Source organism: Urocitellus parryii, chromosome 13 (genome assembly GCF_045843805.1).
Source record: "Urocitellus parryii isolate mUroPar1 chromosome 13, mUroPar1.hap1, whole genome shotgun sequence".
Lineage (NCBI taxonomy): Eukaryota > Metazoa > Chordata > Mammalia > Rodentia > Sciuridae > Urocitellus > Urocitellus parryii.
In genome coordinates, this window is record NC_135543.1 from 67,342,172 (window position 1) to 67,355,447 (window position 13,276).

Sequence of the window (13,276 nt, forward strand, 5' to 3'; positions counted from 1 at the left end):
GAACACAGAATTCATTGTCAGCACACCCATCTAACAGCTGCAGGAGACTCTCTGACAGACAGAAGGAAAATGATAGCAGAAGAAGACAGGGACCTTCAGAAAAGAAATAAGAACAACAGAATCGATAAAAATAGGAGTCAATGGCTTCGGTCAAAATAAAAGTAAACTCTCCATCATGAAAGTTGAATCATTTTTTTGTTGTTGTTGTCGAAACAAAAGTAATGGCCCCCTCAGATATGGTGTCCAATGTTATATAGAAGAAATAATCAAGAACATTCTATTTGAAAGCTAGGACTGGGAAGGAAGTCTAAGTGGAAGTACAGTTTCTCTTAACCACTCATACTAGAAAAACATCCACACCGCCAGGCTGGGATAAGTAATAAGTGGGCATGGTAATGACCTAGAGCAACCACAAAGCAAACTATTCAGAGCTACTATAAAAAAATAAATACAATGATGATAAATAAATAAGAATAAAACTATCAAAAAATTTTAAGTAACCAAAGCTAGGCAACAAAAGTGAAACGAGGAAAAAAAGTACAGTACAAAATAATAAAATGTCAGATTTATGCTCTAACATGTCAATAATTGCTTTAAATGTACATAACATGAATATATCAATTAATAGACAAAGATTGAGAGTCTGGATAAAATTCTTCCCACTCTATGTGATTCTCAAGAATGTATTTCAAACATAATGACAAAGATAGGTTGAAAGTCAAAGGACAGAGAGATGTATGTGTGGCAAGCATTAATTAAAAAAGAATAAGTGGCTATGTCAATATAACATAAAGTAGAATTAAGAGTGAAGGGGCTGGGATTGTGGCTCAGCGGTAGAGCGCTTGCCTAGCATGGGTGGGACCCGGGTTCGATCCTCAGCACCACATAAAAATAAAGGCATTGTGTCGTGTCCATCTACACCTAAAAAATAAAAAAAAAATTTAAAAAAATGAATTAAGAGTGAAGAAAATTACTAGGGACAAAAAGGGTCATAAGATAATAACAGAAGCATAAATCCATCAGAAACACATAGCAGCCCTAGGTGTTTGTGTAGTGAACATCACAGCTTCCAAGTCCATGAAGCAAAGACTGATCAAGTGGGATGAAGAGACAGATCCACAGTAATGAATGGCACTTCAACACCTGACTCTCAGCAACTGAGAGGACGTTAGCCACTCCACTGAATAGCCACAGAACACACATTCTTTTCAAGAAGGCATGGGCCATTTAACAAATTTTAGCAAAGTTTCTAAAAATTGAAATTATGAAAAGAATGTCCTCTGACCATAGGGACTTAACTTAGGAATTAATAATGTCCTCTGACCATATGGATTTAACTTAGGAATTAACAATGTAAAGTCAAAAGGAACACCCCTAAACACTTGGAAAGTAAATAACACATTTATATGTAATCCATGGAACAAAAAGTAGGCCTCAAAGAAAGTTAGATAATAAGCACAACAGTAGAAATTAAAACGTGGCATGTCAAAATATTAGGGCTCAGTGAAAGCCATACTGAGAGGGAAATATATAACATTAAATGTTTGCATTAGAAGTGGGACTAGTTTTTAAGTCAATAATATACATTTGTTATGGACTGAATGCTGTTCTTCCCAGATTCGTATGTTGTCATCCTAAACTCTAATACGATGGCGTTTGGAGGTGGGTTGGGAGGTGTTTTAGTCAGGTTTTGCATTGTTGTGACAAAAGACCTACAAGAACAATGAGAAGAGGGAAAGTTCGTTTTGTTTCATAGTTTCAGAGGTTCAGTCCATGATCAGCCGACGTCATAGACATGGACTCCAAGTGAGGCAGAATGTCATGGCAGAAGGGCCTGGAGGAGGAAAGCAGCTCAGGACATGGCAATCAGGAAGAAGAGAGAGAACTCTTCTGCTCACCAGGGACAAAATATAAGCCCTACAGGCATGCCCCTAGTGGCCCACCTCCCCCAGCCATCTCCAAATTACCACCCGGTTAATTCATGGATAAAGTTGCGACTCTCACCATCTAATCATTTCACCTCTGAGCAGTTCTTGCATTGTTTCATGCATGAGCTTTGGGGACACCACATATCCAAATCACAACAGGAGGTGCCTGGGTCATCATGGTGGACACTGCATTCATGGAACTAAGTCCTTATGAAAGAGACTGCAGGGAGTCTCACCTCTTTGCATCATGCGAAGATATAATGAGAAGTCAACAGTCTAAGAACCAGGGAATGAACCCTCACTAGACAACAAATCCACCTTGACCTTGGACTTCCAGAACTTTGAGAAATAAATTTCAGTCTATGGTATTTTTTTTTTTGTTATAGCCACCCTTTCACATTAAGACAATGCTCATACCTTTAGAAATCAGCAAAAGAAGTGCAAAATATCTCCAAAACAATTTGAAGGAAGGAAATAATAAAGAACAAGAATCTGTGAAATTGAGAAGAGAAAAATCAATTAGAAAATTAATGAAAAAAATCACTAAATCTTCTAACAAAATTAAGATAGGAGATCCAAAGCATCAATGTCAAGAGTGATTCTATAGCCATTTAAAATTAGTAAGGTCATCCTACAGAACAAATTTGTGTTAACAAATTTGACAACTGAAAATAATGGACTAATTCCTCAAATACCACAAGTGACTGAAATTCAACCAAGATGAATGAGACAATAGAACAATCCTATAACCACCAAATAAAATGAATTGGTCACTTACATCTCTTAAAAAAAAATCTCAGGCCAAAATAACTTCACTGGAAAAATGCACCAAACAATAAAGAATTAGCATCATTGCTACACAATCTCTTTCAGGAAACAGAAGAGAAGGAACATTTTCATACTCATTTCATGGGGACTTGTTACCCTGATTCAAAGGCCAAACAAAATTAGTTCAATGTAGTTCAACGTAGACAACTATAGGTCAAAATCTCTTATGAACTTAGATCCTGCATTCCTCAACAAAATGTGAACCAACAAAAATTTGGTTATTAAACAACAAAAAGTATATACATTGACCAACTGGGATTTATTCTAGGAATGCAAGGCCAATCCAATATTTTAAAGTCAATCAATACAATCCACTATATCAACAGGTCAGTGAAGAAAAAAATCATATGATTATATCAATCGATAAAGAAAAATATTTTGACAAAATCCAGAGAGCATTCATGAAAAATATTCTGCAGACTTGGACTAGAGGGGGAACTCCTTTGATTTGCTAAAGAACATGTACAAGAAGCCCACAGCTTTTGCTTCCCCTTGAGTTTGGGAACAAGGAGAAGATGTTAGCATCAGGGTTATTTCTACACGGTACTGGATAGTCTAGCTGTTGTGATGAGACAAAGGGAAAAAGTCACACAGTTTATAAAGGAAAAATGAAAGTGTCCCATTTGCAGATGACTTGAGTGCATCCAAAGGAATCAGTGAGTTCAGCCAGGGTGAAGGATAGCAGATTAACACACTACTGTTGATTGGATTTCTACATAACTAAAAATAAACATTTGAAAATCGAAACTAAAACAACACTATTACTTACACTCACTCCAAAGAAAATGAAACACTAACATTTAGTGCTAAGTGTAAGAAAACTTGTACAGGATACTGACAATTATAAAACATTGATGAAAAAAATCAAAGAAGACCTGAATAAAATGGAGAGCCATACCATGTTCATGAACTGGAAGATCCAATATAGTAAAGATGTCGTTCTCCCCAAATGGATCTATAGGTGTAATGCAATTTCTATCAACGTCCCAAGGTTTTTAGTAGGTGTAGAAAAGCACACTATGAAGTGTTGGTGGAAAAGAACAGGTCTTCAGTTAGTGTTATGGGCAGAACTGTGTCAAATTCATATGTTGACATCTTAATCCCTAGTGACCTTGGAATGGAAACTTATTAGGAAGCAGGGTCTTTACAGAGGTAATCAAGTTAAAAAGAGGTGATTGGGGAGGATCCTCATCCAGCATGACCAATGCCCTTATAAAAAGGGGAAAGGTACAGAGGCACAGGGAGAATACCCTGTGAACGTGAAGGCTGCCATCTACACACCAGGGAGAGAGGCCTGGAACGGGTCCCTCCCTCACAGCCCGCAGACGGAAGGAACCCTGCCCATACCTTGACTTAGAACTTAGTCTGCAGAACTGGGAGACAAAGATCTCTGTCTTTCAAGTCATCGCCTTTGAGATGCTTTGTGAGGGTGGTCCTAGAAAACTACTACAATTAGTTAAAACAATTTTGAAAAAGAAGAACATTGTGGGAGGAGCCACTGGACTCCCTATGCAAGTTCATTCCATAGCTACTATGAGGAAAAGACAGGAGGTCCCGCTGGGGGCATGGACATCCAGATGGAGAGCACAGAACACAGGACTCATTCACAGCCCAGTAGTGCCAGGGCACTGGGGTGGGTTGCAGACAGGCCAAAGACAGTGCCCAGAGATGACATGGAAGATGTATGGTTTATGGGGGACACTTACAAGAGATTAGCGACTGCTCCAAGAAGAGTTCAGAGGTGACAGGCAGACAGTGCCTCCTCTTCCACATGGTGCTTTGTCTGGGGGTGGCTGGCTGGATGAGTGACAAGTAGCCCTTCCATGGTGCCTTCAATTCCACGCTTGTCCCTACTCAGAGAGGGGTTTCACAGTGAGACTACAGAGACAGTGACATCCTCAGCGTTTGCTTACTTAGTTTGCTTTTCCGACCAGCATCCCAAGGAGCACCTGTCCAGGTGTACATGCAAGAGAGAAGCTTTTCACAGGTGCCACAAATTTGCCCTGGTTCCCAGTGTGCATAAGAGAGAGCCGGTGTCCTGTAAGGTAGCATGCATCTGGATGCTCCGACCCAGGCTTGCTGTCATCGTGCCCTTAACCATGTTTCTGGGAAGAGAAAGGGGGTATTCAGGGACATGGTCTTTTACTGTCTCGATTTGCTTTAGGGATGTTACAATAGAGAACCCAAAAAAGAGACCCACACAAGTATGGCCAACTGGTTTTTGGAAAAAAAATGCAAAAGCAGTTCAATGGAGGAAAAGTAGGTTATTTCAACAATTGATGTTGTTCCTCAGCAAACCAATGAACCTCAACCCAAACCTCACACAAAAATCAACAATTACTTTCAGGAAAAAAGATGCAGATGGAAATCTTCAGGTTTTAGAGTAGTCAAAGAGTTCTTACACTTGGTGTCAAAAGAACGATCCATAAAATGAAAATTGATCAAAAATAAATACTCTTGCTTCTCTGTGAAAGATGGTATTAAAAGGATGAAAAACAATCTCCAGCCTGGGAGACAGTTTGCAAAGAGCTGACAAGGACAAGGATCGAGAATATATCTGACCTCTTAAAGTCCAGCAGTAAAAACCAGTTCCATTAGAAAATAGGCAAAATTCATGAATGAACTGTGCATGTGTGTTTGGTGTATGTGGGGGAAATCGAACCCAGGGCCACCCCACAAATGTGAGGCAAGGATTCTACCACTGAGCAACACTCCCATCCCTGAACAGACGCTTTGCTGAAGATGATGAGCAAATGGCAGATAACCATATGATAGAGTGCTCAGCAGCCCTCGCCATTGGAGAAATGCAAACGAAGCCCGGACTGTGACTGTAATGGTTCATTTGAACTGCCAACTTCTTGACAGGATTAACAGATGCCGAAGACTAAGAGGCTTCTGGGTGTGTCATGAGGGTGTGTCTAGGAATGATTGACATGTGGGATAGCCACCTGAAGTGGAGACCCTCCCTAAGTGTGGGCAGCACCATCCAATAGGATGGTGGCTTGGATGGAATAAAAGTTGGAAGAACAAGGAAGCGCGTGCGCGCACACACGCATGCACAAATGAATACATGTTTAACTGGATACATCGACCAATGCCAGTCTTCTCATTTTACTATCTTACCATCATTATGCAACATGAAGGGTGACGTTGGACCTCTTGGACATTTTGTTTTTGCAAATTGCTTTGACTCTATCAGTATTCAAAAAAAAAATTTTTTAAAGGCAATCCACATTTGGGAGGAAAACAAAACTAAACAGGATGTATAGACTCAGAATATAAAAGGAACCCTCAGAACTCAACAAGAAGACATACAATAAAGTTCAATAAAAGATCTGAAAGCCCTTTCAAGAAGATATGGAAATGGCCAGTCTGCACATGCAGAGGTGTTTAGGGTTGTACATCAGGGGAAATGCAAATTGAAGCCCAGATGAGATCCGACTCACTGCGCATTCATTAGCACGCCTGCAGCTCAGTCTGTTAATCAGCAGCAATAGCTGTGCGTGGGGGCATGGTCTGGGCCGTTCTCTTCCAGAACAAAATCCGACATGAAAGCATTCTCCCTCCTGTCTCCTTTGGGCAGAGCCTTGGCCGCCCGCCGTTGGCTGCTGTCCACCCAGAGGCCCTTCCCTGTGCTCCGGTTCTGCCTTGTCCCTTTCTGTGCCAGGCACTTCCCCCTCCAGGAAGTTTTCCTGGATTCCCCAGGCTGAGCAGGGCCTCGTCCCTGGGTGTCACAGTGCTGAGCTGGTGTTTCGTGGTTCTAGAAAGCCTGACTCGGCTCTTGCTGGGGTGTCCTCCAGGACAGGGATCTCCATCTCCAGCCCAGAGCCTTGAGGCCCGGCCCACTGGGGTTCCTGCTCTGCTCTGCTCCGTGCAGGAAAGGAAACCTGCAACCAATCTTCGAGCGAGGGCCATACCTGTGTTTGGAAATCCAAGCCTGACAGGTGGGGTGGGCCCTGCTGTCGGGGGTTCAGGGCTGATTCGTTAAAAGGTTTTATGAAAGCAGGCTAAATAGACCGTGCAATTGCGAGAATAAGTTCTTCTCTGGTGGAAATTACTCAGCCATTTGGTTTTTATTTTTGTGAATGCGGCTCAGCCCTTTTGAACACTCACTTGATATGCCTTCATTGCCAAAGCAACAGGAAGATATGCTTTGAATTCCCTGTAAACCCCGTGTAAACACCAGGCTTACGGGTAATTGCAACAGAACACTAGCTCCGCCTGGGGAGCCCCCGCCTGGCACCCCCGCCCGGACTACTGCGGCTACAGCTGCCCTGGCCTTGGGAGCCCCATGGAATACGTACCCAAGCTTCAAGCCCCCACCCCAGGCAGAGGCCAGGCCTTCTGGAAGCGACTTTCTCTGGGGGAAAGGGAACTCGCAGCTTCCTCAGGCCTCTGGTCTTTGGGGTCCTGTCCTGTCCATGGTGAGTCCCCTGGTCACCCTTCTGCTATGGTCTTCCAAGCCAGGTCCTCAGGTAGCCTCCCTACCCCAGCTTCTGGCTGAGTGGCTTCCACTCTTTGGATCTCTGGCCCACCTCTTCCTGCCCAGCTGGCCCTGGCTGCTCCTTCTTGGCCACATCTGCTGTTCTTGGCTCCACTGACATGGGCCCTCTGCTCCGGGGACATCCACCATCTCAAACTCTTCCCGTCCTCTCTCCTGGGGAGAGTTTGTGTGGGAGTCGGCATGTGCATTTCAACTCAGGCTCCTGCCACAACCCACGTCTCAGGCAGGGACACCTTTTTCTTGCTTTGGGGATTTCCTGAATCTTCTCCAGGTCCCACTGACACCCAACTGCTCCATCTCCAAGTGCTCAGGGTTGGTCTGGCCCAGACAATGTGCCTGGGCAGCACTGGCCTGAACAACTGGACGTGGCCATGGATGCTTCAAAGTTCCCAACACAGGCACTGCTCAAAGAAGTCAGCTGTGGCACCCAGAGGGACCCTGGCCTAGGTTCCCATGTGGCTGAGACCTGGGGAGCTGCAAGGGGACCAGGTGACGCTGTTGGGAGGGACACTGATGACCCTAACCAGACCATCACACAAAGGCCTGGCTGTGAAGTGGTCAGGATCGTGGTGCTGCGTGGGGCTGGGGAGGCCTCTGAATCTACCCCACCTCCCTGTAGCATGCAGGCCCATAGAACCTGGGGTTTGGAGGGCTTGAGGGCCCCTGGCCCTGGGTCGGCCCAAGCCTAGGTGCTGACCTTCTGCCCCAGGCTGCCTCCTCTGCCACTCTCTGGCCACAGGCCCTCCACCCTCCCAGTGTCTCCTCCACCCTGGCTGAGCTCTCACTAGGGAGACGTCATCCTGTGTGCAGAGATGCCAGGGGTCCTCGTGAGACACCGGGGGTGGGTCAGGGCTGCCCGGCTGGGACTGTCGAGCTTCTTTGCTACATCTCACCTTCCTCTGGGGTCCCATCAAGCTGCAGGGGAAATGGAGCAGACTGCTTAGAGGAGGGAAGCCTCATCTCAGGGAGGTCTGAGTGGCTGGGGAAGTGGGATGCTGAGCTCTGGTCAGTCATAGAGGCCTGAAACCAGACTCCACCAGAGGCTGACCCTTGGCCATCACTTGACCTCGTTATGCTCGGTCTTCTCATGGGGGCAGTGGGGGTGGGCATGGTGACAGGTGTGAGACTCAGCTCCTGCTGGGGAAGTGACGCACACCAGTTAGTGCGGAGTCATTGGTTCTAGGTCGCTCGGTGGTGGAGCTCTGGCGAGCTTGTGCGAGGCCCTGGTTTGATCCCTGGCACTGCAAACTCTACAAAATAGCCATAGTCGGTCCCAGAAATACCCCCTGAGCTCTCAGCCCCTGCCTATCAAAGACCTCGTCCCTGAGATCAGCCTGGGGAGGGCGTCCTTCTGTCTGTCTTGAAAGGCAAGGGAAGGACAGCTGGCCAGGTGCTGGCAGCCCCATCTGAACTATCCCCTCACTCACCTCTGAACTCTGCCACCGTGGCAGGCTGGGCCCTGGTGAGCCCCGGGATCTGTTCCTCATCACAGTTCCAGAGCGGCAGTCCAAATGTTTTAGCTGGGAACAGACTTGGAGGATGCAGACAGCTGGGGACTTCTGGAATCTTCCAGAAGCTTCTTGGCTCACATGTCTGGCTGGGGGGCTGAGATGACTCTCTGTGGGTTGGGCTTGCCCACAGCATGGTGGCTGCTGGGTAGTGGGACTTTTATAAGGAGGCTTGGGGCTCTGCAGGAGCATTTCCAGCGAACCTAGAGAAAGCGAATTTCCTTCTGCTGCCTGGGGAGGAAGACACAGAGCTGCTTCTTCCACCTCTGGAATGGACCATCACAAGCCCAGGCAAGGTCCAGGGGATGGACATTAAGCCTGCTTCCACAGGGGAGGCATGTCAGAGAACTCTCATTCAAATTTCACACCAACAGAAAGAGCAGTAATGATAAGGGCCATTCAGGAGCTGGCACAGGGCCAGAGCCCCTCCCATCCCCCCCCCCAGGCCTGTGAGTCGGATGTTGTTACCCCAGACCTCGGGAGGGGCCCATGAGGCAGTGGGCATGGAATGTGCAAAGGCCCTGGGATCCACTGAGGTGAGAGTGTCTGAGTCAAAGCAAGGACATAGGAAGTCAGGGCTAGGTTAGTAGACAGGACACCTGGAGCCATTCTGTGGGCCCTGGGGGTCTTGAGAGGACATGAGAAGGACTCATGAAGGACTCATGGAGGCCACCTCAAACCTAGTTCTCTCCCCTCCCCTACCCGCAGGCCATAAGCTGAGGTCTTCCAGGAGGGCCCGGCTCCCACAGGGCCCAGGCTGGGCCAGCCAGTGCCAAGGCCAGTCTCAGGGCCTCCCCCTCCCTCTGTACCCTCTCCCCCTTGGTCACTGGCCGCTGTCAGGGAGCAGCAGGCGGCAGATCAAACGCCCCCCCAGGGCCCAGCCTTGCCCATGAGGGAAACATCACGCTGCTCTGGAATGAAGTGATTTCGAGCAGCCGATGCGAGGAAATGGGTATTTATGTAACGGTGGGCATGGTTTTTATTTTCCCTAATTTTCAGATTACTTTCGATTAGGCCTCTTCGGAGTAGAAAAGGCTTGAAGTGAAATCGATCCTGCCTAAATCATTATGGCCTGCCCGGCCTCAGGCCACCTCTGCACACAATTACCCCAGACCCTGGGGTTAGGGGGCAGGCTGCAGGCAGGCACACTTCCTCGGAGCTCTCCAGCCCCGAGTGGCCCAGGGCTCTGGACAGGCTCTTTGTGCTGTGTGGCACACAGCGGCCATTGATTCCAAGGTCCTTCTGGCCAGAGGGGTGGGGGGAGGGAGAGAAGGGAATAATTCCCACCAACATCTGGACTCTATCTCTTCTCCCCACCCCCAAGTCAGGACAGGGAGGGGGCGGGGAGAGGGAAAAAAGGGAAAAAATGCCCAGGCCAAATTCAAATGCTTTCATAAATTTTGCACTAGAAATGTTTTGACGTGAATATTTTTGTCAGTCTCTAGCGTTTGCCAAAAGAAACTCAACTCCCCACGACAGCCCAAGTCCATGCCGTAGTTGACTCTGGAGCTGCTGCAAGGCAGGCAGGCTCAGCCCCAGCACCCACAAGGCAGGCCTGGGGTGGTGGATGGAGAGTGCTGAGGACACTAGTGACATCCATGCAAGTCACTAGTGTGGCACCCTGCAGCCAGAGGGTGCCCCTCCAGGGTGCACAGGGTGAGTCCAGTACCAGATCCAACAGAACACAGGTGGCCCTGGAGCCTGAGGGGTGGGGGGGACTGTGGGATGCCTTGGGAGGGAACTCGACACGTGTTAATAGAGGTTTTCTTCCCGGAAGTTGAAAAAATAATCATTTTTTTTTTCTTGATCAAGTTTTTCCACTTTTCTGCAATGAATATAAATTACTAAAAAGATGATTTAAAAATATTTCTGTTTCTCAGAAGCATAAGTGTATAATGACCATGTGATCTACTAATTCCACTTCTGGGTATATAAGCCAAAGAATTCAAGGCAGAGACTCAAACAGACACTGTAAGTTATTGTTTTTCTGACCAATGGGCAAGGTGGGAAAGCGTGTTGGGTCCCTTTGGGGATGGAACTTTTGACATCGAGGGGAAAATCCCCACTTTGATGTGAAGGCATTTGAAATGGGGGCCGCTCTTCCAGCAAGAGTTGAACTAGGTCAGACCTCCAAACTTCCCTCCTCCAAAATGAGTCACATAGGACATAAATTTGGCAAATAATTATGATGGTCAGAAGTTCCTGCAGCCTATCCAGAACACACAAAAAAGTCTCTGTTGTTTTAAGCCACATAGGGATTGTTTGTTAGTGCAGTGAACCAAGATGATACTGACTAATATGGACATTGGACATAAGAGTTTGGATCTCTGGATTTTGTAGAAAAAAGTTAGATCTGGCCCCTGAAAAGCCCATGTCCCACATGACAATAAGTGTCAGAGCTGAGTAACAGCTTAATTTGGGGGCAAGGTGTCTCCACTTTGCCTCAACCTCCATCTGGCTCATTCACTCACTCAGCTACCACTCCAGCAAAGTTGGCACACGACTGTCCTTGTTTGGCTTCCCCCAGGGCCAGGCCACTCTGAGTCATCTCACTACTGAGAACTCCTATGCCCAAACTCAGTCACCCTGATCTATACGGGACTCCTGGTGCCTGAATACGGTTATGTCCTCAGGATGTTTGTGTTCAATGCTTAGGGATGAACTTGGGGCATCGGAGGTGTGCAAAAACACACTTGTGCATGACAAACCCTTACACTGAAGAAAAACACTCCAATAGTGGGATTCCTAGCCACGGTGGTGGGTGGAGATGTCTGACTACACTCACAGCCGTGTACTCCATGCCTTTCAGATCAGGAAGATTTTATTCTAAGCACTCAGGAGAAGGTAGCAGGCGTTTGGAGTTAAAGGACAGTGAGACCCAGAGACAGGAGGAGGTCACACAGCTAGTGAGAAGAGAATGTGACAGGCCCAAAGCCATTGCTCAAGGGTGTCTCCTTCATGTGGGTTCCCCAGGGCACCTCAAAGTGCTCCTGCTTCTCCTGCTCCCCTTGAAGGTCATCAGACTTTCTCAGGTTTTCAAAGGATAATCAAGCCATCCCCTCTGTACACTGCCACTGGCTGGCTGTTGGTGTCCCACTTTCCCTAGGGTGTTCACGTCACCTTGGGTCAGAGTTGGGGCGGGAGGCCCCTTCATTACACTTCCGTCACCCATTTTTGGAGGGAAAACACAGACCAAGAGAAATGACCTCTCTCAGGGCACTCACCTCAAGAACGTGGAAGGAAACAGGCCAGTCACTGTCAGGTCTTTCTCAAATGAGCGCAGAAGGCCATGCGCCGTGGCTGATCAAGCAGTTGCCTGGAGCCGAGTCCCGTGACATCGTCTGTGAGCAGAGCTGGACCTTCCTTTCGCCAACAAGGAAAACCAGGCTGAGAAGGATGGATGGGGCTAAGGGGAGCCGTGCGCTGGGACAAAGGTGGGAGCAAACCTTCTGCTTCCAAATGCAGTATTTCTGTGCCTGGAGAAGCTTTGCCGCACCTGGAAGTCGGTAGGGAGTCCTCAGGCAGATCTGTGCCTTGTCTTGTGATCATGAGCAAGCCCGGGTGTCCCAGAAACGGGGGTTCTCTGTGATGCGGGGCAAGCACACCCCTCTCACGGTGCCTGGGAGCTGGTTAATTAGACTGGGTGAGGCTCATGCAGAGAAGGTTGGTTGTGCTACCCACTCACCACCCAGGTGATTCCTAGAGCTGCTCAGAGAGTGGGTTTTCCCGGGGTGAAACCCTGGGATTCCCATCCGGAAGCAGAATGAGGGTTTTCCATGCACTTGAAGAATTAAGATGATGAGAATTGAAGAAACTTTCCCCTCCGCCTTTTCCTTCTTTGGGAATTAAAATATCCTTCTGTTTACTTTGGAAGTGGATATATGCCTGGTCTGAGAGCACCATTTGTGTGGAAACTGTGTCCGGAAAGGCAGAAACCCAGTCACCTGGCCCTGGTCGGCTGTCAGGCCTGGCCCTGCGCTTCCCCTTCTCCCCTCATTTCTTTCTTTAGTTTGTCCCTCTCACCACCACCACCCCCTTTTTTTTGGTGTGGCCAATTATGCACAATAAAACTTACCATCTTAACCATCTTTAAGTGTGCAGTTCAGTGCCATTAAGCACTTCACAATGTTGTGTGACCACGGCCACCATCCTCCCCCAGAACGTTTTCACTGTCCCAGACTGAAACCACTCCCCCGTCCCTGGTCACCACCACTCCCCTCTCTGTCTGTGAATTCACCTACTTAAGCCACTTCATATAACTAAAATCCCGTAGCATACGTATGGAGTGTCCCCCAAAAGCTCATGTGTGAGACCAGGTAAGGATTTTCAGATGAGACAATTAGGTTGTGAGAGTCGTAACTGAGTCAGTGGATTAATCCACTGATAGGGATTAACTGGGTGGTGACTGTAGGCGGGTAGGGTGTGACTAGAGGAGAGAGGTCACAGAGGGCCTTCCGTGCCTTTGGGATTGGGCCTTTTGTGCCTGGCTTATTTCACTAGCTTAATGC